The following is a 26,306-nucleotide window of genomic DNA, read 5'->3' on the forward strand; positions in this document are numbered from 1 at the left end:
CTGCGATGGATTGTACCCAAGACAGAGAAGCAGGATTTGAGGCCCTGGGCGAAATGAAACATGGTGGTCTTTGATCACTTCAAGCCAATGAGGAAGAACACACTTATTTGTAAAAGTCCCTGATCCAAGAACATTACCATTCTCTGCAGAAACACAGGCAATGCACTGCAGGAGAGGGGGACTCAGGACCTGGGCCCGAGGCACCCACACACATAGCAACAAAGAAAACAGCATGCAAACAGCAGCTGCACTGACATTCCATGAAGACAGAGGCTGGTTTTTAGATCTTACATTAGAAAGAACAAAGGCATCCCAATTAATCATGAGTAAGACAAGTGGAAAGTTGGGGCTTCTGTACCCAACAACAAATAAAAAGAAAAAAATGTGGCAAGTGCATATATTTTTCATATATATAAACCACAGATTGTGCAGACTTCCTATGGCCACAGCTGCCAGCTCCATTACCCCTTTCTGCAAGGGCTTTGAGAAAGAAAATGAAAGGAAATGGAGTGAAAATATTTCCATTATTTATATGTACATATATGACAGGTGTGACCAGGTAAATAATATTTAGCCTTAAAGAACATTTTTTTAGGAATTTATAGCATAAGTTTTAATGACCTAATAAGTATTGTGATAAAGTTCATAACATGTATCAAGTGGTAGACTCCAAGTTGTATCACAGAAAAGTCACAGGCACCGACAAGTACAAGTGAGGGATATTCAGCCAAAGAGCACAAATGATGATCAGGTTGTTACTAGTGATTGACTATTGGAGAGGAGAAGTTATGTTCTGGTTCTAAATACCAGAAAAGACTCTTTGTGGAAATAAGGGGAGGTGGAATTGGGAAAATAAATCAAAACAAGCTCTGCTTGGAGGGTGAAGTCACAGACCTGCGCTCCCAATCAAATTGCTAATTTAGTTGCATGATCAGTCAGAACCTCAGGTTCCTGGTTATGAAACAAAGACAGTAATACCTGATTTTGAGAGTTATTAGGGATGATTACTGGATTAAACAAAGTAAAAACACTCACTAAAGACTCAGAATTCTAGGCACAGGGCAGGCACTTAGTAAACAGTTAAAAAGAGTATAGAGGGACTATGCTAAAGGCTTATGGGAGCTGGGTAATGAGACAATTACATGAATTACACCTAAGGGGAGAAATGAAAAAATCAAATATTGTATAATAAATGAGCAATGATGTAAAAAATATATAAAAAAAAACATTATAAACAACAAACAAAATAGTTTTGAGTTTAGCATAAACCCGATGATTAACTGACTCTATGTCTAGGAATCTGATTGCAATAATGTGATCTCCTGTGACTACATGTAAAATAGCAAATGGTAAGTAGAATAGACTTCCAACGACATAGGTTAAAAATATTTAAAAAATTGTATCAACACTCTTCTTTAAATAGTTACACTATGATCAACTAATGATTCTTTGGCTATCAGTGCTATGTAAAACATGCAGACATTAGATTCTTATCATAGTAAGAGGATGAATTCTCTGAATGATTTATATGTAAATGTATGCCCTGAGTCAAAGATAAGTCTTTTAAAAAGATCAATTGATAATTTTATCTATTGACTGTTTACTGTGTGTGTCTAAGAGAGAGAATATGCATCACACACATGTGCAGAGAATCATTTGCTTTTAATAAAAATATGGCAGAGATCTGTTTTTCCTTCTCAGGAAGAACGGAAGTTACTTCACAGAACAGAGAAGCCACTTGAATGAGGATTTATGAAGCGATTAAAGCCAAATATCTAAAAAATGAAGCAATCATATAGGTTATTTTGTAAATATTTTATTAATCCTGTTAAGAGCCTCCTAAGTAAGGCCTCACAGACACTTACAATCTTAATCTGTTATGAATAAATGCTTCAATCGGTGCCTGCATTCCAGTGACCCAGGACTGAACAGAGTGAAGGAGGTTTCGGGTATCACAGGTGCAACTCCTGTCGACACAGAAGCTAGTGACATCCTCCCCTCACTAGGGACGGTTGACTCGCTCCAGTGATTCAGGCAGGTTACAAAAGTGCAACAGGCCTTAATGTCAGATACATGGTTTTACATATCTACTATGCCAGGGACTCCAACTTCCTTGGGAATTTATTTAGAAAGAAAAGTTACTCTTTTCTAACAATAGCCTCCACCTGCCACTGAATCAGAAAGCCACTCATTTCTCATGCACTTCTAGTTCACAAATGCTGCTGGTGTTCTCTTCAAGGGACATTAAATAAACAGAATCATGATTCTGCTTCCTAACAAATAATTTCTTTAACATCTTTCCTTGATTTCATTCGCATACCTCCAATTGTAGACATACCAGTTACAAGATAAATTCAGAGCGGCCACACTTTTATCACAAGCAGTTCCTATTAACATTTCATGAATGTCCATCGGCAAATCTGTGATTTGCTATTCCACTCCTTCTCGTTCAGAAATCTTCCTGCCGTCTATGAGCTAACCCAGGACTTTTTCACTCACATTCTTTACTTTTTTATAACTCAAACCTACCTCCATTCATGAATCAAAGAAAAAAGTTATTCATTCCAGCTTAAACACGACATAAATTTAGTTTAGCTGATTGTAAGAATATAATGAACCATCCTGAAATTTTTTCATCCAACTTCTACTGAGATAGAGGCACCTATATCTTTTCTATCTTCCTTAACAATTTTAATTTTGTCTCTAAATAAAAGCTGGTGGATGATGAGAACCAAGTCCACCGAATCACAGGCTTCATGAGGACAAAATGATAACCACAAAAAGTAAAAAGATAAAGTTTAGAGAAAGTAAAGAAATAGCCACCTAACATCTGATAAAATCCCACCTAACATAAAATGGCACAAACAGGCAAAAAGGCAGCTAACAGTCAATTTGCCTTCCAGCTACATCATTTGTGTCTCACAGTGGAAGTGGGGAAAAGAGAACATATCATAACTTGTGATAGGGAGCCAAAGAAAAGGTCATTTGTTCCATTACTGCTTGTCCCTGGGTCTTCCCATCTACCTCTCTGCCAGAAGAAATATCCCCTCCCTCTCTTTATTCTTGATTTTCATCCCTGTTGTTCCCATTACTTATGCTCTCACTGTTATGCTTCAGATCCCCAGAGGCCTCACCTGGAACTTTGGCCTCTTCACTCTTGTTTAATTGCCTGATTTTACTACCACATTTCTAGACTCACTCTCCTTTTCTTGAACTGTTCAAGTCCCCATCTCAGCTCTGCTGTTTCTTTCTTTTCTCATGTGTGTTCAGTGTCCTCTCTCCTTTCATTTCACTCCTGAAAGCAACCTTTCTTAGTCATTCATTTCATTTGGGCTTAGAGAAATGCTGCTATAAAAGGTGTATAGTCACACTGATAGAAACTTGAGAGTGTGCTAACTGCTGGTAACAGGAAACAGATAATCTCATTGAAATACAGCTAACTTTCAGGATACTGAACAGGGTGACAAAAAAGATGTTGTGAGATTATTTTGGAAAGAAGGAAAAATGATGACATTGAAAATCTACTATTGTGTAGATGCAAGTAGCTACTAAATCCTTTGACTATGGAAGATTCTCTAAGTACCATTTCACTGCGCTGACAAAATTAGAATTAAATTCCCATTTGAGGAAAATGAGGGTTACATATCAACACTGAAGGGAGATTACTTCTTAATTCCTCCTCTGAGTACAGAATTCATAACTCAGGAAGACCAAGATAAATGGTTTAAAAATGGTGAGGCAGCATACTGTAAAGGATAATTATGGCTAACAAATATTTAGTATTCTTGAATATATATATATATTTATACATAATATATACTTGTGTACACATGTGTATGTGTGTACAGACAGGCACATACACATATGCCCTGATGGTATGTACTGGACTGGTATGGAATACAGATTAGTGCCTGAACACCTGTTCTTACTGTACAGTGCCACAATCATTAAAATGATTTAAATATTTGCCTGTATTCTCTTTAGTGTATCTATGTTCCTTCTTGAGTAATTTCAAAGAATTCTTCAACTTTTATCTCTGGGTTTGTTTGTTTTGTAATCAATACAAGAGATGACACAATTTTGTCTTTCAAAATTCAAACAGTATCTTTTCTATTAGTCCTTAAATCAATCTGGTGCACGGGTAAATTAGTGGTGGAAACTCTAGGGGGGCTACACCTGTTTTAAAATATATACAAATGAAGAAATTAAATATTAAAAAAGAAGAAATTTAAATCAATCACGGTCTCCTTCCCCAAGTTTTCCATCAAAATGGGAGATAATTGGGCCCTGACTATGAGCTCAGACCTATATGTCAGGAGGTGCTATCTCATCATCATTATTATTTCTCCACAATAACTTAACTATCAGGATGCTGCTCCAGTGATGATTCTAAAGCATGATTATAATCATTTCTTTCCCTTTCCCTAAATCCTCCAATGGCTTTCTATTTCTCTAAATCAATGGTCAACAAACTCAGCATCAATGATGAAACATAGGTACACAGACTGATAATGGTATACTTACTTAAAAGAGTGTGATTAAAAGTTTTAAATAACTGGTTGCACTGGAAATTAATCTGACATTATACCATAGCCAACTAGAGAAAAATTACAGTGGTGAAAGTAATTATTATGGGCATGATAATAAATATTATTATGAAATAAATTAATAATATTATGAAATATGTTCAGGCTACACATGCTACTATATATTTGGGTATACATAAATATAATATATGTATATTTTAAAGATATAATAAAAATAGGGGAAGAAATAAATTAACATTATCTTCCTTTTTCTAAAAGTTGAATCTGCAAATTCTCTACTTTGAAGATAAATGACACAAAGTGTAAACTTAAAATGTCCCTTTCTGGACAAAGCCCTTCAAGGCCTGGCCCCTGACTACCTCTCTCCAGATTTATCTCCTGTGAATCTTTCTTTATTCCAGTAATAATGATTCACAAAGTAATGGGATAGATCATCACTCCCCACAATTCTATGGTTTAGCAGATGCTATTCTGTTGGCCTGGAAGCAATACTTTGTTTTTGAAAAGACCCACCCTTATTGTTTTAAGTGTCACCTTAACTGCTACCTATCTCTTTTGAAAATGTTTCTTTAAACACACCTAGAGGATCCTTTCCCTATTAATCTATAGTAACAATACCTAATTTAAAAAAAATAATAATAATTTTTCACCAAATATTCTGCTAGGTGTGTAACTTCTTAGTACCTCGCAGTACTGTTTATGTTGAGTAATTCTCCAAATTATTAGGCCACACTAGGTACAATTACCATCTCTAAACTGACATTTGGAAAGGGTAAAAGTTTTACTCAGGTGATACAGCTAATAAAAGATAGGGGAAGTATTTAAGCCCAAATCCAACACCAAAGTGGATTCTGTCATCCTCTATTTGTCTGTATTTCCAATATATAAATATTATATGCATGACATAAATATACTACATAGCACTGTAATTGTTCATTTGTATGACAACAAACATTTCTCAACAAATCTTAACTAGTTTTTACCTTCATGACTGAAGCACTAAGCATATGTCAAGCTCATGAAAAATGCTAGTCAAGTGAATGTCTAGTTCAAAATCTTGCATTTTAAAATTAACTATGAGTTATTCAGCTTAGTGCTATTCCATTTTACATATGTGTGCCCTTTCATATCTTAAATATTGCTAACATACAAGGTAGTATATACATGACTAAATTTTAGCTTACCAGGAGTATATCTTATACTCAACTTAGAGGAGAAAAAGCTCCAAAAGAGGGGATTTCAAACTATATTGATGATTTTTTTTCTCTGAGTCTGAAAGGACAAATAATAATAGTCTCAGAAACACTATTTTGTCCTACACAAAGAGAAGAACTCTAGGACAGTGCAAATATATAACCTTATTCTTTTCTCTTTCTCCTTCCCTTCCCATTCCCTGGAGGGAAGGGTGGACAGAGGAGCAAGGGAAGAGGGAGGTGGGGAGAGGAGAAAGGAGAGTGGGAGAGTAAGGGGGTGGAGAAGGTGGCTGAGCTGATGGGGGAGAAAGTATGGGCAAAAAAGATGTTAAACCTTGCAAGTGATGCTGCCCTCCAATTATCTGACAAAGCAAGAATGATAGAAATGAGGACAAACTGAAGTCTAAGCTTTCTAAACCTGTCCTGTTTGCTTTGCTCTTCCCTAGATTCTTTTCCTGCATGCATACTGCTCTACTCAATGAGCACGCTTTAAGGCAAAAAATTCAGCTGAAGTCACTTGCTTCAGTCACTTTCCACTTCCTTCCAGATCTGGGATCCTATTCACTCACTTCATCCTTCAATCATTGTGAGACGTCTGAAATACAAGTACTATCTGTACCTTATATTTCTTCTTTTTAAGCCCCCTTAGAAGTAAAGAGTATGGTTTATCAAACTTCAGAATTGTCAGGGATATACCACAGCACCCAGCCTCTACTGAATATGAAATGAAAGGCTAATGTGGAAAATTATGAGAAACAGCTACTTAGAAAAAAAAAATCTGTTATAGGTTTGTTGATAGTGCCACCAGGCACCAAAAGTCAGTGTACATGTGAAAATGTAGAAGGGGGGGGGAGAGGAAGGTGGAGGCATAGGGGTCGGGTGGGTCATTTATATGAAGCCAGCTGCTGAGGTGATGGAAGATTCAAGGCAGATCTAAATGAGGAAAAGAGCACAGTGTTGGAGGACAAATGTCTTGGAGACCACCTGGGAGCTGGGCGAGTCAGAGAGCTCCTACCTGTCTCCCCTATAAGGTGTGCCCATGTGCAATCAGACAGGATGGTGCTTACCATGGAACATTACATCTCTGCAGAAGAAAGCAGCCACTCTGACAGCATGATGTATGGAATGTTAGGGACCTAGAGCTGTAAAAATTTAGATTCTGTCACAATACACCATGTGTATAGTCCTCATCTTCAGGAGAGCCCACCTTTTCCCCATACAGGCTTCTAATGAGAAACAAATCGAAAGTGCTTTGAAAAGGTAAGTTAGACTGCTAGACACATGTACAAAAAAACAGCACCTGTAAATTCCTTTAAAGGTACAAAGTTAAGTCCAGAATTAAAAGGCTCAGGAGACATGTACTTTAACATATAAAAATTAAAAAGTCAAAACTTCCTCTAGGTTTGATCCAGTTCAACCACTTTCAAAGCAAACTTAGGTAGTCATTTCACCTCTCCTGTCCCAATTTAAAGTGATTTAAATTCAGTCCTGACTATCTCACTAAGGTATTATAATGATTAAGTACTTAAAATGTGCTAAGATTCAGTGAGTAATACCGTACCATTTGGGGGAGCAGTCATGTGATATTATAGCATTTCTGAATAATTTTAAAAGCTGTGTGATGTTTCTCCAAATTCTCTGGGTCTTTGATATCAAAGATAAACAGACAAGATACCCACCTCTCGACTTAAGTAGCATTTGCTTTCAAGTTCTAAGAGAATTGTATTTTGTAACTGCACTAAGAGAATGCACAGCATAGAGATCAGCCAGCCATAAAAAGTAGAGTGCTTACCCTTGATTACACATTTTGAATAAAAGAATGTGTATGCTAACTTAAAAGAACTCCTCTTAAGAAAAAAATTAACTCCACATAGGCATCATTATATGTTGTTTTTTAAAAAATGATACTTTATATGGCAGAAAGAATAAAGGAATATTACAAAAACAGACGAGATAGTAAGGGCCTGAATTGCGGTACAAGGGTAGGCAGGGAGGGATGAGTTCAAGGGCTAGTTAGCAGGTGGCAGCAATAGTATTTACTTAGAAAACTGCTGTCGCAAATTCGGTGGGTGACAACTGTATAGAGAAAGAAAAAAAGACTATATTCAAATATATACTGGTTGGGTAAAAGAGAGACAGATAAATTCCTCCTCAACTTCTTAGTTGATCCTCATATACTGTTACTGAAACACTGAGTTTTAGTTATACTTTTCTAAGTTTTCTCTGAAAAATATTAAATATTTTAACAAGGAAGAAACGTTCACATACAATACTAATTAGAGTCTTCTTGTTGCTAAGAATACCTGTGATACCCATACCACACCATGAGTTCATCTTGGGAATACAAAGTACTCTTCCAAATGATCCTGAAATAGCATTAAAGCAAAAGACTGTTCCAGCTTCAACATAGGAATGGAGCTATACAGAACTGGGGAGTTAGAAAAATCCATGCCACTTGAGGAAAGAGCACAGAAAGGAGTATTAAAAGGCCTTTCACTCCTCTAGGTACAATGCTGTAGGAGCAGATCTGGTTTTATAGCATAAAAAATTCCTGGAAAGCCCTAGTCTCATGAAAATAGCTGTTCATCTATTAAATATGAAGATACGGGCATTATGTTGCAATTTCCAAATTTAGTATTAGGTCAGGTTAATCTGCACACCCTCGCAAGAACATCACCCCACAAGCAGCATGGTGAACATAACTGTGGTCACACATGCACATTTAGCCTGAACATAGCAATCTTTTTTTAAAAAGTCAAAAGTTATTTCAGAACTCACAGTATGTTGCTATGGTGCATGCTGCTGTAAAGAAAAAGCTAATGGGCTCTCTACTTAATGTGATTAGAGCCATTATTGACATAATGCCAGGAAGACGCAAAACCATTAGCATTATAGTACAGCTCACTTTAGCATCCACTCAGATTTAGTATTTGATCCACAATTTTAATTTTGTTCTGCTCTATTCAGAGCTGCATTACACAAAATGCATAATTAAAAGCTGCTGTGATTCTCTCTACTTCTCAAATTAAAAACATAGCAAACATTTGTAGTTCTAATCCACTAGAAATTAATAAATCAAATAGTGTCTTTTATCCTCTTTCCTCCATGCAATTCAGATTGCAGGTTGGGAATACTTCTGCCGGCAACAGAGTATGCTGCAGACGGAGCGGCTGCTCAAAGGAAAGTCAAGTCCCTGAACTGCCTACTGTAAAAGCAAGTGAGAACCTGGAGGGCCTAGAAAGCACCAATAGCCTTATAATTCCAAGCGTTAAGCCGGAAGGGCTTTCTGCAAAGAAAAATTTTAATCAATTCACCATAAATCCTTTTGATGCATTTTCCTTCATTAGCTCACTTTGTCAAGCATACACATGCTCCTAATTTAATTTAATCAAATTCACCCTGTCTTTCTGTCAACACTGAAGCAATTCCCATATCCAAAATATCTCCTATCAACTCTCTACTCAGGGCCGCCTGGTGGGGAAGCAGATAGCAGTAGGAGTTTTGCTTTGTCCACCACTAACATCTGTAAGGGCTTGCCACTAAGGTTCTGCCACAAGAGCTTAGACGGTGACAATATGGCTAGTTTTATTGCTACTATAAGCCTTCATCACTTGAAATAATGGATTATGATTTATTACAATAAAAACAGCGTATCTTCCCCTGCAGGTGATAATTCTTGCAAAGTTCTGGAAGGACTACAAAAAGCAGCTGAGAAGACATATCTCAATTTAGGTCCCCCTCTACTGCCTTTGTATACCAGGTGTATTACAGTTAAATCTCTTGCCAATTCTTCCAGCAGGCTATGCTTCCTTCAGCCTGTAAACCCATTACCATCCATTTCCCTCAACAACTACAACTCATGCTTTAGAATTTGGCTTGATGTTCATTTTACCAAAGAAGCAATTCCAAAAGTCCCTGAGGTTACTTGGTTATGTGCTTTTTCAAGCCGTGTGTGTGTGTGTGTGTGTATATGTGTATCTGTTTAAATAATTTATGGTTATATATATATATATATATATATAAAACTGTGTGTGTGTGTGTATGTGTGTGATTAGTCAACATCCTTTTCCCCTAAGCATCTACTAACCTCCAGGAATGCAGGGACCACATCTGTTTTGTTCACCATTTTAACACCATTAAAATCTAGCAACTGACTAGCACCTAGTAGGATCTCAATGAATATTTGATAAATGGCCAAATTCTGAATTAATCTCTCACTGTCTCCTGATATTCTCCCTAAACACGCCAAGCTCTATACTTTTTATAGCTCTTTCATGTTATAAGGTGCTCATTCCTGAAATCATATTTTTTAAAGGCTTAGAGAAGCAAAGGTTTTGACATGCACAAAAACTTCACAGTTTTTAGATTTTATATGTGTCCGCAGTGGGAAGAACAGCGAAGACTGTTGGAAGAAACACTGGATCCAGAGATAAAATAGTAGAAGCCCTTAGGGGGCTCCTGATAATCTATTCGAACTTAAATACAAGAGCGTCAGAAACCACCACACTGTTCTCTTGGGATAGAAAAGGAGACCGCAGGGGCAAGACCACACCCCCAAGAATGGTCAAAATGTCATTTCACCTCTGGAAAACACTTTGATTCACTTTAGTTTCTAGTATTTGCTTTTAAAAGCAAATCTTCCTTGAGAAAAAAAAAAGTGGCACAGAAATTAAAAAAAAAAAAACAACCTTAATTTTCTTAATAAACCTAGACTTGAAATTTTACTCAGCAGTAGCCAAGGTCATTTCACTATATACAGTTATTTAAAAATGTCAAACTGAAGTATTTATTTTGCCAAAATAAGGGGGCTACTTTTAATTTTTTTAAATTATGGTGACATTGCTTTATTGCAGTCTAAAGGTTTCAGGTCCACAGTTTTACATTTTGACATCTGTGTACAATGCATCATGATTATCAGCAAAAGTCTAGTTTTCATCCACTAGATATGATTGACCCCTTTACCTGTTTTACCCAGTCTGCTAACCATCAATATGTTCTCTTTTTTTTCTCTTTTTTTAAAGATTTATTTATTTGTACAGAACTGGGGTACAGGCCAGAGATGCGGAGGGTGAGAGGATTCACCAGAGACAAGAGCGGGGAGCAGAACAGGCAGATAGATGAAGTACACTGCTGAGGGGAGCAGCAGGCGGGTCAGGAGAGGTCTGCCTCGCCATGTGGTCGCCTCCGGGGCAGGCGGGGATCGAACTCATGCTGAAGTGGCTTTAGTTTCTTAGTGCAGTGCTTTAACCCGCTGTGCCACCAGAGAGGGCCCCTATGTTCTCTTTTCTTAAAAGCTTTGCTTTATTTTATTCCTTTGCTTTATTATTATTATTATTATTTATTGTATTTCACATATCAGTGAAATCTTATGGAACATGTCTTTAACCACTTCTCCACCTGCATAATACGCTATAGTTCCATGCATGCTGTAACAAATGGCAAGATTTCATCTTTTTTCAACTGCTGACTGCTATTCCAGTGGATGTGTCTGTGTATCACAATTTCTGTATTCATTCACCTATCGATAACATTCCATTTCCTTGTCTTGACTATTTTAAATAATGTTGCAACAAGGTACATTAATCACTTTGGATTATTGTTTTAGTACTCTCTGGATAAATACTCAGAAGTTGAATATCCAGAAGCTGGATCATATGTCCTTAATTTTCTAAGAATCTCCAATCGAGGGCCTCCCTGGTGGTGCGATTGGTTAGGATGCAACACTGCAAGGTGGCCGCAGACACTGCAGTGAGAGTCTGATCCCCACCCCAGAGGTGATCCACATAGCGCGGCAGACCTCTCCTGACCCGCCAGCTACTCCCCCCAGCAATGTACTTCATTGATCTGCCTGTTCTGCTCCCCACTTTATCTCTGTGAATCCTCTCATCGCCCCTGCACCTCTGGCCTGTACTACAGTTCTGGATGCATAAATAAATAAATCTTTAAAAAAAAAAATCTCCAATCTATTTTTCCAAGGATGCTGCACCAAACTACATTCTCACCAATAGTGTAAAAGTTTCCCTTTTTCTGTATCCTCACCAATACTTGCTGTTTCGTATCTGGTACCATCTATTCTAATAGTTATGAGGTGATCTCATAGTGGTTTCAGTTTTCATTTCACCAATAATAATTGATGATTAAAATCTTTTTGTGAGCCTAAGGATTATTCTTGTATTATTATCTGTCAGGTCAACATCTTATCTCTAAATGTTTAATCAAACACAAAGAAAGAAAAAAAATTGCATGAGTTGCTAATATTTCCGAACATAAAAAAACTAAGGCCTTATTAGGAGGCATTTCATAAAACAAGACTATTTCCATACAACCTAAAAAGATAGTTTATAGAACGTGTGTGGAGAAGATATGTTATGTAATTGGACTTTCATTTCAGATTTAATATTATAGAATCTTTTAATCAGAAAACCAATACATTTCTTTGTAATAGTACCCTAACTTCAAATGTACCTTCCCTTGAGTGTTTTTCAAAAACACAGACAACCCCAGAATAGACTTAGAATGAACTCACTCCCATAACAAAGAGAAAATTATTCTTGGGAGGAACTCCTGGCTCTCCCAATTAGAACTTCTCAGCCTGTCTTTCTGTAGATCCTCAGGAAGTATCTTTCTCCTTGGGAAACAGTTGGGTGGTTCCCTGCCTCCTCCATATCTTGCAAACAGATGACAGGAGCAGTCCAGGGGTACTCAGGCAGAAAACCCAGCTGCATCTGGCTCATTACATTATGCGGCAGTTTATTTCATGGCTCTGACTGCTGTACTTCTTTCCTTCCGCTGAACTGAAATCTGCCTTCCTATAAATGTTGGTCCTCTTTGAGGCAGTAACAGAATCAATCTGCTTCCTGAGAAGTTTGTGGCAAGGAGATGCCATACTGGCAGGATTTTCTACAGGCCAAAAAAGGGTGTCTTAGTCTTACTATGCTTACCACTGTCAGACCCTTTGCCATCCTGGTCACTTAGGGTGCTCACACTTCAACTGCACAGCATTCCCATACAATGCGAGACCAGAGTGAATAGGAATATTTAAAACACCACCATAACTAGCAAATGAGCAAATAAGGTATTTTCTTTCAAGGGCACATGACAAAATGCAAATATTTTCAACTTAATACATATTCTGTATGATTATAAAATGCTATCTTTTTCTTAGGTGGCATCTGTAACCAAAATTCTTATCTCATTCTTCAATGAACAGTATTTGTGTAACACACATTATTTATCTTACAAATATCTTTTAAAACAAATTACAAGATCAAAGCACTGTTAGCCATAATAAATACAGATCATAATGTAGAGCTCCTTATTAGCTTTGCAAAAAGTGAGCTCTACATTATCCATGCAGGTCCTGGCAAACTTCTAGGGCACAGAGGAATGGCGCTGTGTGAGAGTGCCACTGAACTGAATAACGACATCTTGGTGTCCTGCATTCTCAGAAGGTCCAACTCTGGCTAAAGATGCAAGACACAGAGAATAAGCAGATGATCAGAATGCAAATGAGAATGTAATTAACAAAAGAAAATGCAAAAAAAAAACTCAAAAAAGAAAAAAAGTCAGTGGTTGGAAAATACATTCGCAAGTCGGATTAAAATGAGATTTTGTCTGGTGTTCCTATACAGTCCATATCACTTCACTGCCATCTACCAGCTAAAGAACATGTAGCCCAGGAAAGGTTTTTAAGCTTCAGAGAGGTTTATTTCCTCTTCAGTGACTGAGAGGCAATGTTGTAAGAGTCTCCCCGCCTACCAATATTTAATACTAAAATTTTCAAATATACAGAAAAGTTGAAAGAATTATACAGTGAGCACTCATTTATCTACCATCTATATTCCATAGTCATCACTTTATTATATTTGCTTCTAAGGGTCTTTTTTATGTATCACTGAACAGCATGAGACAAGTCATATAATTTACAGTTCCAGGGGTGGGGAGGAAATCTGACATTACTAAGTCAGCACTCACTTCTGAAGTACAGGTGTAAACATTTCATGTGCTTAATGTCAACTAGTATAATCTTACTTACATGCAGGCTTTAAGTTCTTTCTTTATGCACTCTGGGTAGAATAGCTGCTCGATTATTTATCTGTTTATTTTAATGGCTCCGCACAAAGATAGTAAAATGTTATCTGTAATAGCTTAACCCTGGGAAGAATACTTACCTTTGATGATCTCCAAATGTTTCTAAAAGTTTGAAAATTAGTTGCAAGCTACTAGTAGTCCCATTTACATGTATCATTTTAAGTTATCATCACAAACACAGCTGCTACTATGCAGTATTCACTACACATCAGGTTATATAAGCCTAAATGTTTACACATTGTAGTTCATTCAATACATGTATTATCTTCATAAAATAGGTACTGTTAATATCACTAACATTGAAAGGTGCCATTTATAAGGCACGGTTTGTGAAGTGGCAGTGGTAGGATTCAAGCTCAGGAATCCTATCTGGCAGACATTCTGATCAATCAGACACCACACTGCCAAGTTAGCAGACACAAAGGACTCTGCGCCTCATGGAAAGTAATGTGCTATGTCATTACCATCACTGATGTTACTGGGAACTTATCAAGAGATTGGTTATCATCATGTGGGCAAAAGAAGTAGTGCTCAATGTCAATGTATCTTTTAAAAATCAGATTATTTGCTCCTGAGTAAAAAGTACATGTACAACATACTTGATGGTGAAAATATGTCTGCAGAAGAAAGTACAAACTCATGCTGACTTGGAAATAGTCATGCAGAGAGGTATGTGATCTTGAACAAGTTAACTTATTTAAACCAGTGTCCTCACTGACAAAATGTTGGTAATCAACCTCTTTGGATGCACGGCTCTCTAAATCCAAAGGCCCTAACATATGTATAATATAATATAATAAGCACCGAATAACACATGTAGAACTTAACACTGTAGGTGGTACATGATAGACTCCAAAAAGTGTCATCAATAGTAACTGATAAAAATATAAGATCCATGAACGTCAAAGTACATATTTACTGATACCATTGAGATCCTTAATTTTGCCTTCACATTGCCCAAGAATAATTGTGACCAAATAAAACCTTTAAGGAGTTAGTATCTTCAAGGTATTTCTGATTAATTCAAGATGACCAAATAGTACTCTTAGCAGATGTCGCAGAGTTGATTTTATTTAGGAACAAATCAAAATGGCATCAGCACAAGATCCCTGTTGGGTATCATATCCCACTTTGTCAACCCAATAGTGCTGGTGAACATTTAAAAACTGCTCTAGGTTTTTCAACTGTAGAAACTTTAAACCAAGAATGGAAAAATCTTCTATAATGACTAACACAAGAATTATGGTTTTTAATTAATAGCTAAAATACCAAGGAAGGGAGCTGTAAAAACTGACTCTAACACTGTTTTCCAGTTACTTGTTAAAGTCATGAAAAAGAATGATGAGACACAAAATCTTAGATGCAGATAATATAGCTACAGATAACCTGTGAAATCCGTTCTCCAACCTCAACATTATGAGGTATTATGAGCTTCCTAAGAGTCATGAAAAGATTCCCTTCCCCCTTTTTTTCCTGATTTAAGTCAACCTCTACAGGATTAGAACTCAGGACACTAAAGAACACAGATGGAGTCAGTGGAGGCCTCGAAGATTTTAACGGTTGAATCATGAAAAGCTCCAGGGTCTTCCCTCGTCAGCCCATTGGTTCATTTGGGTATTACTAAAAATCCAACAATCTGATAGGGCCTTTAGTCTTTGCAGGTATAAAAGGGAATTGTACATTTTTTTTACACATATGCCTTCTACACCATACCTAACAGCATGTAAAACAAAAAAGTGCCACTTTGTACACACAAAGGTAGTTACTTATCAGAGCTCAATGGCTCTCAACATTATGCACTTTGAAAAGATTGATGATGGTGTGGTGGGAATGGGACAGGAAATGGACATCTGTGTATTTTACTGTTAATAGCATAATGCAACTTCATTGCTAAAAAGAAAGAGGAAAAGGAGGATGTTCTCAACCACACTGAGCCACTGACTAAGACACTTGCTACTGAAGCCGAGAGAAACCTCTGTCTGACATAAAATGAACATACTTCACTTCCTTAGGTCTTCCCTTCTCTTCCTTTCAGTTACTTCTCTCTCAAATTATGCGTATGTATGTGGTTTCTTCAGCTACAAGACTCTGATGCTATAAAGTTATATGATTTGGGCTGTCTGTGAACAATGCATTCCTTAACAATATGCTTAATAAGATCATGTCCGGATTCCTAACATTTTAGTAAAACATACCCAATAACAATTAGCAGTGGCAAATACAATATATATGATGAAACACAGAGCCATAAATCCCAGAGATGAAAATACAAACTTCACATACATTGTAGGCATAGTTAATTCTATTATTATTATAGGGTCTATTGCCATGAAAAGTCTTTAAGGCTCATCCCAGAAAATACACAGACACACACACATATATTATATATATATATATATATATATATATATATAGAGAGAGAGAGAGAGAGAGAGAGAGAGAGAGAGAGAGAGACATTTACTTCTGTGGTAAAAATAGAAGAATGAGGTAAAAGGCAAGCTGATACCCTCATATAAATTTTCTTAAAGAATGATCTCTGGGCAAAATGACTGGAAAATCAACACAAAATGCTGTCATTGACTTTAAGAATGCTGAGTACAAGCCCATCCTAAAACTGATCTCTGACTCTTAGAGAAACCACTACATAAACGCCTGTCTATACACAGTGAGTGCTTAATACACCATCAGTGCTGTACAATCAGACAAATAAAGATAAGGGCAAAAGAAAAATATACCCTGACTCTCCCAGGAAAGAGAGGTTGAGATTAACTTAAGATGACACCAAGTCTTTTTTTATGCTTTTGTGTCGAGTATCCTTTACACTCAGGCACCTCCTACTGACTCCTAGCTCCTTCTTCTTGTTAAATTTTGAACAATATATGCCATTTTATACCTCAGAGCTCAGAAAAGGCAGCACAGTAGCTGGTACATGGATGTGACAGAATGTTTTTATTCCACCCCTGAAAAAAAGCTCCCTGATTTTGACACACTGGAAAATGTACAGCCAGAGAGTGCTTGAGGCGAAGATGCCACCCCAGCCTTACATCTGTCTGCTTTCATTTGTCTACAACTGTGCTTATAGATAAAACAAGCTTTCCAGATGTCATCACAAGCAGGGCTCATATGCTGACTTCACTGAGGCACCATTGTTGGCTGCCAACATAACAGAGTTGTAAAACTAAAATATTTAAACTCTGAGCCACTCAACACAACTTTGAATGTCACACAGGATCTTATTTCAAGATTAATTAATGTACACCCCAATAAAATAATCATGTGTTAAAAACAGAGCTGGCTGGCGTGCAAGTGGATCCAATTTCCTTCTTCCCAACTGTTTTAATGGCAAATCATTGCAGCAAGGAGAAATTTCCAAAAAGAGAGCATTTTGTATGTCTACATGTACACGCAATATCGAGACCCTTCCTATCAGGTGCTATATCTCAAGGGCCTATTATTTTATTTATTTATTTATTTATTTTTAACACAGACATGGTAAACCTAAGAACAAAAGCAATATGCCAGGCACATACCATAAAGACATTTCCACTGTGAGAGGAGAAAGCCAATGACAAGAGATGAGGAGAATGACTAAAAGGCATCCTTAGAGGCATCCATATGTGAGGCTTGGCTTCAGGCAACCTGGTATCAGGGAGCCTGAATGTTTGTTTGAGAACACATTATCCCTGTGGTTATAATTGCAACCACCTTATAAAAGAGGTCTGGGGTGATTTCATAATCTCCATTAACAAAGAAGGCATTGCTCCTGAGCTTCCTGAAATATCCCTCTAACACACACACATAACTTCTGATTTCCTTTTTTTCCTGGACTTAAGTAACACTTTTGTTTTCATTCAGAGAGTTCCAGGAAGCTCAGTATTTGGTCTAAACAACTAATCCTAGAAACATCTAATACAGGTGTTCTGCTTTTCCTAAAAAAAGCAGCCAATTCATAGTTGGGTACATGAGATCTCTACACATCTCCTTCTAACTTGAATTTTCCTTTTGCTCTGGTGATCTTTTGTAACACAGTTTGTGGGCTTTTTTTTTCTTTAAAAACTTGGGTCAGGAATGTTCATTAAGCATCTGTTACTCAAAAATGTAGTTTGTGGGTGTTTGGACTCAGAGGCCAAATCCATCTCACAGCCATAGGCTTTCTGTAGTTTCTGCTTAATTTGACAAGATACCAACTTTGCATTAACCCTGTCAAGGTAACATACTGGGTAACGGCTAGTCCTATACCCCACTGCGTTTATCTCATATCAATGGAGCTTACCAAAACCCAAACAAAACATGTTCCGCATAATCCATGACACACTATTCCTCACTCTCACTTTTGCCAAGATATTAGAATAAAACATTTTATTCTAATTCCAGGGAGATCAAGTCAGTTACTTTGCTTTCCCATCATCCTGCATGTTCCAATCTTTTCTTGAGCTGACCAAGTTCAAACCCTCTGAAAATAAATCACCCCACAGCACTCAAGAATTCCCTAAAGACCCCAGTAGGCTTCCCGCTTTGTATGTTTCCACTCTAGTGCTGGGAGGCTAATGTGTTTTAGGGATGTTTGTTTTAATGCAAAGAACTTAACTAAGTCAAAACAACCTGTCTTAGTGATCTATCTACTTTGTATGAGTCCACTCCATTCCTTCCATTTCAGCCTTAAAGGCAGAGGAAAAGGAAGACTGGAGAGTTTAATTCTATTTGTTTCTAAGTGTTGCAACAGCATTTATAATTTTGAAGTAAGAATAATATAATTCCTGGCTTTATAGTACTCCACAGCCTCAATTTGAGGTTGAAGTAAATTTTCTAACTTAGGTAGAAGAATTGCTCCTTATAATATTCATACTTTCCACACACCGAAATCAACAAAAGCACATTATGTCACCAAACTACAAGCAATAACATCTGAAAAAGTCTCTTAGAAAAGTAATTTTGAATGATTCTTCCTTAACAGAACCCTAATTATCATCACTTCAACAAAAGTACATTCTCACAAACATTTAAAGACGTGTCAGGTTCTCAAATATTAAATTTCAGCTAAATTTAATTTCAGCTTTCTATATTTCTGAAGGGTGTGCAAATTATTAAACAACAGCAATGTGAGAGTTATTCATGACAGTTTTAATTTCATCTTTGCCTTTTAAATCCACTGGGGATTAGGAAGTGCCACCTTTTATATGCTCTTTCCACAGATGAGAAAAGAGATGTGTATCAGGTACCTGTTTTTTGCCTAGGGGCAATAAGGTGAGCCTGGGACTGAGCTGAAGCTATACACCAGTTTACTTGTACATAAACTAGAGGCACAGTCTTGGGGTCAATTGTTCTCGCCTAGCTACAGACCAGAGGACATAATAAGGCAATAAGCCTGTTAGCCAAGAGAGCGCCTGTTCTGAACACTGAAACCTAACAGGTTACTCTCAGGTCTGTATTTGAATACAATTGCATTAAAAATAACCCAATTTAACAATCCAGAAGTTCTGATATATGTTTTATGAAAATGTATGAGAGACCTAAAAGCCATGGAGAGTCATAACTTTGAGCTGCCTCATTTGTTTCTCTTTTATTACAGCCCTGCATGGTGGGCACAAGCCCTTCACTGAAAAGAGAACATTAAATCTTTATTCTAAACTGTTTTAGCAGAACGACATTAATAGTTGAATATTATTTTGTCTGACTGATAAAATACCATTCAAATAAGACCAAAGAGAGCACTGAGCCCCAGCCAAGTCCTATGAGAAAAAAGTGATGAGCGATCTTCAGTGACCATCACTTGTCACTCCAAAGACTCCAGTAACATATCTCCAGGCTGCACCTGCCCAACACGTCTAGAGCGAAAGCAGCTATTCAAAAATAAACACTTTTCTGGGTTCGCTCAATAGGGAAAATGACTGTATGAAAAGTTCCTGCTTGCATGTCTGCTTGGTCTTTCCTGTAGCTGGAGCAGTAGGGATCCAATGTGGACATGTGAGCAAGCAAGGATAAAGTCATTTTGTTTCCTTGGGTATTTTACCACAGATGAAGAAACAGGACAAGATGTAACTTAGCAGGGAGATTTCAAGTCTGGAAAACGTTCAGACATCAACGTGATTCAATTCAGGAGAAACCCCAGTGCTGCCGCTTATGGCTCTATCTCTGGCACTCTTTGTATTATACCAAACTACATATCCCAGAAAACACCATTTGTTTATTTTTCCCTGTGTGTCCTCAAAAACACATTTAGCAAGGTTTGGCCAAAATGATAGCAATGGCCTTTTCTTTGAAAGGTTTCTAGTTTTCTATCAAATTCACTATACTATGTATCTTGATGCTCCAAATAACATAAAAAATAAAATATTAACAACCCATAAGTTAGGAAGACTGTTATCTGCTTGAAACATCTCTTAAATAATCAAACAAGTGACAACAGTACTAACAGCCTAATAGGGTTTATATAACACTAACAGGCCTACACTTAAGTTAACTGAAAAATTACACTGAACCTAGTTTGAACTCACATAAATAAATTAAGCAACTTTGTGGATATATTCACATTGTTTCTACTTGAAAGCTACTGAGTCAAATCTTTTAGTGGGTAACAATTTTTTTTTTTTCTAATTGGCAAATGAATATCTGGAGATGTTCTCACAGGCTGAAATAACTGACACAGGTTTACCCTGTGAATGTTTCAAATTTAGTATGTTGCCTTGGACATTTTATTAGTTCCCATGTTTTAATACAATTAATAGAAACATTTATAAAGTATGTAATCCTATTAGTCTTACTAGACAATCAAGGAGCAAAACTTAACGTCAAAGGTAGCTGAAATTCAAAAATAATCTCAAAGGTAAGGGCCAGAACAGGGACAAAAACCTTCATTTTTAGCAAAATTATTTGTATATTTATTCGATAAATATACAATAACAAGGAAAAAACTTCAGGAATCACATAATTATGTATATCACCTTTTAGGCATTACTAATTATTCTCTATTTTTCAAAGTGTTTAACAGGCGAATGCAGAATAATTTTACAACTAAAAACAACAGGATTAAAATTAACATATGAATTTCTAAATTAAAGCCACGAAACAGAAATATGTGACCTACAGAAGTACTGTAAGTTTTTAAGTAACAACAACAAAAAAATTTTATTTAACTGGACAACTCCAAATTATTGTGAGTTCAACAATCAATATAAAAATTCCTAGTATTTTACAATTGGTTTTTAAATTGGTTTTTAAAACCTGGTAGTTTACCTTTACTGCCATTCCAACTCATTATGGATACTTGAAATGTGACCATGTGGACTATGTGACTAGGGAAATCAATTTTTAATTGTATTTGTTTAAGAAGACATATGGTTAGTGACTATCAGATTAGCACAGTTTAATAATTCTGATTCACCTTACATTGAGATAGTAGTTTTAACATACAGCAAAGGCAAAAGATAAAGCATCAATCATGGAGTAATCTAAGAGGAAATACCATATATGCAAATATCATCCATAATTTAACAGATACATGTTTCTGATATTTTTTACTTTTCGTGCACATGTGTGGTGATGTGTCATTTAGCATCTTAAGGAGAAAAAAAAATCACCTATCTTCAAAGGCTCATGGCTGATATTTTATGTTACCTGCCTTTACCTTTCCCAAAGGCTAACTCTATGGTAGGTTTGAAGTACTTTGAAAAGGACACTTTTGAATGATTTGAATGTTACATAAATGGAGCTGAGAAGTTTCTTATCCTTTAGAAACTCACATCCCTTCATATGTTCAGGTGACTCCAAAGAATGTTAACAAAATTTAAGAATGCAAAACTTACTGATCAAAACCCTTGATGAAGGAAGGAGAATTTTCGAGTGTCAACAACTGATGAACTACATCACTATGATCTAGTCAGTAAGTTTCCTCTTGTCTACCAGATGAACAATACTGTTAATCCTTCACTTGAAAAAATGTTTTCTAAGAAAATAAGCACATCTTTCTATTACTGCAATGACACCCAGATTCCAATGCTTGCTTATTTTATTATCTAATTTAAATATCACCCCCTTCAAATTAGAGGTTCTTCTTCCAATTATTTCAGTAAATTTTACCTTCCCCTGAACTCTCATCTGTATATAATATATACCTTTATTGGAAAAAATTTCACTTCTATTTACTTAATAATAGTTATGTGCTAGAAACAAACACATCTCTTTTCCTACACTCTATGAGTAAGTACCTAGTAAGTGGGGACTGTGGCCAAATCATTCTTATGTCTCCCCAAATAGGTGCTCATTCCAGTGTGCTAGATCCTACACTTTCCAAAAACGGGGAGATACAGATAGAGGAATTTAAGACAGAGTTCCTACTCTCAAGAAACTTACTCCCAAGTTGAAAGAAATACAACTATATAACTTGCAATGAAATTCAGTACTCTGATTTACAATGTCAGAATTAAGAGACCCTAACCTCCAGTTTGCTCGATATTCCTAGAAGTGTTAAACTGGGACATTCTGGAATCTGAAAAAGCAGTTCATAAGAGCTAAAATCCTTTGAGTGAGATGGCTCAATACAAACAGAGGCAGGGAGCCAGAGTATAAGTGTGGATGACAGAGAAATGGACAGCCACATGGAGGTCCCTACAGGGGTAAAAGTTGACATTTGAAATGAAAATGTCATTCATGAGAAGTGACATAGAGAAGTCGGTCAGAATTATGAGTAGATGGGCCCTCCCTGGTGGTACAGTGGGTTAAAGCACTGCACTAAAAAGTTAAAACCACTTCAGCATGAGTTCAATCCCTGCCTGCCCCGGAGGTGATCCACATGGAGTGGCAGACCTCTCCTGACCAGCCCGCTGCTCCCCTCAGCAGTGTACTTCGTCAATCTGCCTGTCCTGCTCCCCACTCTTGTCTCTGGTGAATCCACTCACTGCCCCTGCACCTCTGGCCTGTACCCAATTCTCTATCTATGTACAAATAAATAAATCTTAAAAAAAAAAAATAATGAGTAGCAAGTAAGATAATAAAAACAGGATAAAGGATCTGGACACAGATTCAAGGATGCACTTGGTTGGATGCAAAGTGGTTAATCACGTCCACTTCAGGGAAATATTGTGCAAGTAGTGTCTTTTCAAGGTGCATGGTCATTCAGAGAGGAAGACACATTTCCCAGAAATGACAAGATTTGTTAAATGGCCAGATATAAGATGAACAGATAAAAGTCAAATATACGTTTTTCTCATTATATTGAATACTACATAAGCTTGGAAATTAGAGAAATTCGAAGAACAACTGAGAGAGCAGAAGAAGGCTTAAGAAAGAAGACAATGAACTTTCATACCAGATGGTAGGTCATGCAACTGAAAAATCAAGTTAGCAAGTAACTTGTTCACTTACTACATGACTGGGTGTGCATACATCCATGTGCACAAGGGTGTGGAGTGTATTTAGAACTATTTTCACTGCAGTTGAAATCTCATCTTTTTGTTATTCAGGAACTAAGAAAATAAATGACTGTGTGCTTATGCAAATAGATTTGCCAAGAATCAAAATACTCTTCACAAAATATACTCATGTTCATGGCGTGCTAAATAAACAGAACTAGTAACCTGCAACCTAGATTATGTCTACATGCTTGTTTTACCACCTGATTTACAAGGAGTCGGTGTTAGTTTGTTTTTTAGGTCTGATTGCAACAGTCCACCATCAACAATCATAATTTAAGGAAATGTTAAAGAAATCAATGAAATAAGCTTTGGGAAGTTCTGATAAGGATTGCTCACTGAAAAAAAATAAAACAAAAACTTGCTCTCAAATCGTACAGATTGAAGGATTCTGCTATCTTAGACACCTTATTTGTGTTTGAGTCTCAGGTTCTTTTTAAAGCAATGAAGATGAAATTTTAGGCTACATTATGGTGTCAACTATAATGGCTTAACAATTCAACTTTGAACTCTATTGAGCACAACCATCTCATACCTCAAAAGTCTGGAGAAGGAGGCATGCTTATATATTTTAACATGAAAATGTTTAAAAGATGGTTGTTTTTGTTTTGGTCAAGTTTCACCAGTTCAATTTACTAAAGTTAACTCCTATTTCTAGTACAAGAGAGAATTCAAATTGCATAAGGTTTCCTCAAAGTAACTAAAGCACAGACTGACCTGCTGACCTGCTAGAGTTCACTAAGAAAGCACACTGTTGTACTTCTGATTTTTTTTTTTAAGATTTATTTATTTACTCATACAGAACTGGGGTACAAGCCAGAGATGCAGTGGGTGAGAGGATTCACTAGAGACCGAGTGGGGAGCAGAACAGGCAGATCAAGGAAGTACACTGCTGAGGGGAGCAGCGGGCGGGTCAGGAGAGGTCTGCCGCGCCAAGTGGATCTCCTCCGGGGCAGGTGGGAAATCGAACTCATGTGGAAGTGGCTTAAGCTTACTATCAGTTACATTCACACATTTAATGTTTTTATTAAAACATTTTGCTATTTTTGTACTAGAGTATGAAACATATTTAGAACTCACCTCATCTTATTTTAATTCCTTTTTATTGAAAATTATCATTAAAAAATGGAATTGTGTGTTTAAGTCACTTTGTTTTCATGTAAGCCATGCTGGAGGAAGAACACATACATGAAGTTTTCTTGCAGAGTTGCTGTCTGAGCTAACTAAGCCTGAGGTGATAAGCAGGTGAGGATGAACTATGTAAGCAGAGGTAGCAGCAAGGATGTTATGTTTAGAGTGATAGAGAGTAGATAGACTGAAAAGAAGTGAGCAAGTAGGAAATTAAGAAGTTTGATGAAACATGAAGATGGAGAAGCAGGCAGTATTCTCAGCTAAAATTTACTGATTACATACTGCATGCTCAGTTCTGTTTTAGTGAGCAAAATACACAAATCTCTACCATGTGATTAAGTAAATTACATAAAATATGGACTGTTAGATATTAATTTTTTTAAAGATTTATTTATTTGTACATACAGAACTGGGGTACATGCCAGAGGTGCAGGGACGGTGAGAGGCTTCACCAGAGACAGAGTGGGGAGCAGAACAGGCAGATCGACGAAGTACACTGCTGAGGGGAGCAGTGGGCGGGTCAGGAGAGGTCTGCCACGCCATTTGGTCACCTCCGGGGCAGACGGGAATCGAACTCATGCAGAAGTTGCTTTAGATTCTCAGTGCAGTGCTTCAACCCGCTGCGCCACCAGGGAGGGCCCAGATATTAATTTTTAAAGGAGGAAAAGCAAGCAGGCAAAGAGAAGGTAAAATGTTTGGGGTAGGAAGTGGAGAGTCTAGAATATTAGCTACTGCAGCCAAGGAAAGATTCACTTAAGAGGTTTTGGGGTCAAAACTGGGGGTGGGGAAGGGGAACACTACGGAGTCGGGGGGAACAGCAAGGAAACCAGTGTGGCCTGAGTTGAATGAGGAAGGAAGAGAGAAACGGGGGATGTGGTCAAAGAGGAAAGGGGAGAGAGGCAGGTCATGAGGGCCTATTAAGCCTAAGACTTGGAATTTTAGCATTAGAGATCTCTGCATTTTTGTCAAGCTTTGGCATGTCATGCTGAAGCATGGGGAGGTTTTCTTAACCCAGAATAAATTCACTGACACATCATGGGCAAGTACAACTTTTCATGACTTCCGAGGAAAGAGCAGGTTAGAGGTGGAAGATCACCTAGGACACTGCAGAGGTCTCAAGAAGATCAAAAATGATTAGGCTCTAAGTATGTTAGTAATGGAAAATCCACTCTTATCTAAACTATTAAGATACTAAAAAGGGATGATTGTTGTGTAACCTATTCTGCTTTCTTGGTCTAAAAAGACTGAGCAAAATGAGAAGAAAACAATCAACAGCAAACATTCCCCAAATATTTTCACTTCAAGAAAAAGTAGAAATTGTGTTTATACTTCAAACAGTGGACTCATTCGTTAAGTGGACCCATTCGTTAGCTTAGAAGTCATACCGGCATGTTTGAGGAGTTGAGGCCCAGAGGCCAAGAGAGATTTAATCGCAAAGCATAGTCAAAAGCAATAGCATAATGTCACCAATGTCCATCTGACATAACATGGTTTACACTGGGTGTGCCATGCCTAGAGATCTGGTTCCAGTTGAACTTGGGGTCACTGGTAAACCTCACGAACAGCCCAGCCAAAGTGGCAGGTGGAGATGAATTTAGCTCAGGTCTGGCTCACCCAGGCCAAGCCATTTATTCTGGGTTTGGGTGGATCTGTCCATAAAACACACTTTGTGTAATGTACAAAAAGACTCAAAATAAGTTAGAACATTTGTCCTTTAATTATAACCCCAGAAGAACAAAGGAAGCTGGGTCAGTTATGGTAGGAAGAGTGAGAGATGCAGGAAGATTGCACTATGGGTTATAAAGCCCCTACTACAGAAGATTCCATTCCTTCTCTTTTAAAACATAATGATGCCACAACTCACAATTTTTCCTTTTCTCCCTATAATATAATATCCAAAGATTTCACATTTCCATCCATGGTTCTGTTTAGGACAC

The 26,306-nt window shown here is 37.2% G+C and overlaps 1 protein-coding gene across 3 annotated transcripts in view; it reads right to left on the reverse strand.

The window, feature by feature from the left end:
• Window positions 1-26,306, reverse strand: part of BNC2 (basonuclin 2) — a 395,304-nt gene that overhangs the window by 37,463 nt on the left and 331,535 nt on the right. The window lies entirely within an intron of this gene.

The sequence above is a fragment of the Condylura cristata genome, unplaced genomic scaffold (assembly GCF_000260355.1).
Source record: "Condylura cristata isolate star-nosed mole 26May11 unplaced genomic scaffold, ConCri1.0 scaffold00006, whole genome shotgun sequence".
NCBI classification, from domain to species: Eukaryota; Metazoa; Chordata; class Mammalia; order Eulipotyphla; family Talpidae; genus Condylura; species Condylura cristata.